Source organism: Asparagus officinalis, chromosome 2 (genome assembly GCF_001876935.1).
Source record: "Asparagus officinalis chromosome 2, Aspof.V1, whole genome shotgun sequence".
Taxonomy (NCBI): domain Eukaryota; kingdom Viridiplantae; phylum Streptophyta; class Magnoliopsida; order Asparagales; family Asparagaceae; genus Asparagus; species Asparagus officinalis.
In genome coordinates, this window is record NC_033795.1 from 52,741,298 (window position 1) to 52,744,647 (window position 3,350).

A 3,350-nucleotide genomic window follows, 5' to 3' on the forward strand; every position below is an offset into this window, starting at 1 on the left:
GTAGCGTTTACTGAGAATGCATTCTAACTTACGGTGTTTATTATATTCAGATGAGGCAATATGTGATGAGATTGCAGCCTATATTAAATTGACAATGTCTAGGCGAGGCAATCCATCATTAGAATGCAATCTACAATAAACCTGTAAGATGTTGGTGGGGCATTCAATTTTTACAATTTGACCTATTTCCTGAGCCATACAATATCAACTAGAATTGGTATTCAATTCCAATAACAGTTTTATTACAATATCAATAGTTTTTGCAAGTACAAGTACATGACATGCGGTTTATAATAATTAAAATAATATAAAATATCTCTAGTAAAACCAAACAAATTTTCCAAGCTAATAGTTGATTTTCGAGAAGTCTCAATTCTTTCTTCATCCTCTTTGATTTCAAAAAATACTTATCTCCGTACCTATTTTCTTTGACGATTTGGTTCACTTGGTTGCTTATTTCTCCTCTTTCATCAGCCCATTCGAAAAAGTTATATTTTTTATTTGGGTATTTTGCACACCCCCAATAACACCTCCCCTTATTTTTACCATTCTTGCACACTTTCATGGGTGTTCGGAGATTGCAGTCGCACCAAACTTTAAAAATTTTTGGGGCATTCTTCTGATATCATGTTGATGCCGGGAGGCAAATTGCAAACTATGATAATTTATTAAAGTGGTAAGAATGAAAGATGCATTGGCATTATAAGCCCTCAAGCCAAATTTATAGCCTCCAATGCCTTAGAACTAGCTATTGAAACTAGTCGTTGGAACTAGTCGTTGCTACAGTGTTTCGGTTTTGAATATTATCAAACAAGTAAGAATAATTATGGTATGCTTGCCGTTGTAATTCACCCTTTATCCCAAAATTTTCTCATTCCAAACCAAACTAAAGATTAGGAATGGAGGGTTTCTATAAAGTTGGATTCCATCTTTTCATGTTATGAAACAAACATAGAAAGAAAAAAAAGGATTCCATGAATCTATAAACTTGTCTTAAAATTTTTTATGGAATAGGTAGGAATCCATTAAAAAAACTGGATTCCTAATCCTATTCTTTCCCACTAGTGAACCAAACACCCCCTTAAGGTTGTAGAGAACCAGAAAAGTAATTAAAAAAAAGTGAGTGTACTCATATGAACCTAAATGAGGTTAAGGTGCTCCTATAAGTCAAGCTCCCTGCTTCGTTCCATACCTTTTAACTCAATTGTACTACCATGTTAAGTTTTTTTTTAATAAAAGAAACATTCTAGGACAAATTTTGAAAAACAACTCTTTCCAAAAATTAATTAGCAAAATTAACCTTCTCCCATAAAAAAGAGTAAAATCGACCATTTTGGTCGATTATGCTATCAGCGGTCCCATACTCCGGCGCCCCAGCTCTCCTGTTCGCAAACCTCTTNCCCTGCTCCTCTCCACCGAGATTTCGTCTTCCGGCAGGTTTATCGATACCCTCCTCTTCGAAGCTGAGAATGAGTCGTAGTGCTCCAAGATCCCCTTTGTGGGCTCAGGGCCCTGGCACCGACCGCGGGGGCCATCGAGAACATTGCGGCGTTGAACGTCGCGATTCGAACCGGCCGAGTTTGAACTAGGTCGGTGTGGGAATTGGGCTTTGGTGAGCTCGTGTGCTTGGGGTTGTTGAAGATGGTGATTTTTGTCTTGGGTTGCCGGAGCTTGCGGCAACGGTACAGGCGATGGAGGAGGTGGCGGCCGACGAGGGAGAACATTAGAGGGGTGGCGGTGGCGTTGGAGTTTGGGGAGGATGAGGAGAAGAGGCTGATTGGTTTTTTTGGAGAGGAGATGGTCGATTTTGCTTATTTTTATGGGAGAAGGTCGATTTTGCTTAATAATATCTCAAAAAAGTTGTTTTCAAAAATTTGTCCAGCATTCAAATATCAGCATCAAGGCATAGATAACAATCACAAACAGACAAGTTTGACGAGGTTCGTAGCAAATCTTAGGTTCTGAAAAATAGGAAGCACATAAGTAAATTTCTACAATAACAGAGAAATCCTAGTTATACTAGAGTTAGCTTTCCGACGAATTCCTGAACTGTGACTTCAAACAGGTCAAACCCATCAGATTCCAAATTTTGATAGTCGTCAAGATATCTATTTTTCCATCCGAAATAGGGAAATTTCAAAACTATTTTGATAATTTGTACAAACACCTCGAAGATGTGTTTCCGTCTCTTTTCACGGCGAAACGCGTGGTCCCGAATACAAAAACAAACTCCTCCAATTTTCAAGGCGAAACGTGTGGTCTTGAACGCAAAACAAATCCAACAAGTTCAAAAATTGAATGAGCAAAATGGCACGTCTGTTAATTAAAATCTCCCCTTTCGTCCTTAATTAGTTTCTCCGAAGAATTAATAAACGTCTGACGTACGATGGGTTTAAATCTGATTAGATTCCAAATTTGATAGTCTCGTCTAAATATCTGGTCTAACCGCCTGAACAAGGAAATGCAGAAAAAAACAAATTTCAAGAACTTTACCCCTGCGAAAGCGCATGTGTCTAGTCAAGAACTCAAGACAAACGCCACAAGTTTCAAAGTTAGAATCAGCAAAACTTTACCCCTGCGAAAAGCCCTCCCCACATTAGAAGACTTTTCAGCGCTTATTCCTTGAGTTATGATGATGCGTATAAAAAGACGTAACCTTGTGCGGACATCTAAGGGTATCTAAAAGCATGCTCCCGGTCGATAAGCCGTGCGTTTCTTCACATGCACGCAGATCGTGGTGAGCTACCTCGAGTTGCAATCATAGCTACAAGATAGAGATTTGGGGTCTTCAAAAAAACCATGTTCAACAGATAAATCCACTGGTTTATGTGGTCCCTTAAGTACCGGTGCTTGCTTCTTTTGATGGCGGGGCGAAAAATTCTAATTGTTGTGTGATTGTCTCTTAGTCTGTGGATGAGACCTCAAGGATAGGTAGCCGGTTGTGCTTTTAAGGCCGGAGAGGACAAAAGTAAGAATGCGGTCGTGTGAATGTGAGACTAATGAGGGTGGTACTGGGTACTCTCATTGAGTTTTGTGCTACTGAATTTGGACATATTCCAGCAAGCAAAGAAATCACTTCCTTAATCTCAGATAACATCCAAGTGATTATGACTAAATTCTAACGTGATCACATCATATTATCTTTGAATTGCACCTCTCCCGAAGTTTCCCTAGCTATATGCCAATTATGATTATGTGTTAAATGATAGACGGCTATAATTAAGAAAGTGGTTGAGAAAAAAAAGTGTGCATATGTAGCCTGCTACAGGATTTATGCTCCATTGGTTTGGTCAGTCGGTTTGATGGGAAGGAAATGTAGTAGGTAAATATGACAAGCTTGCAGTATTAGA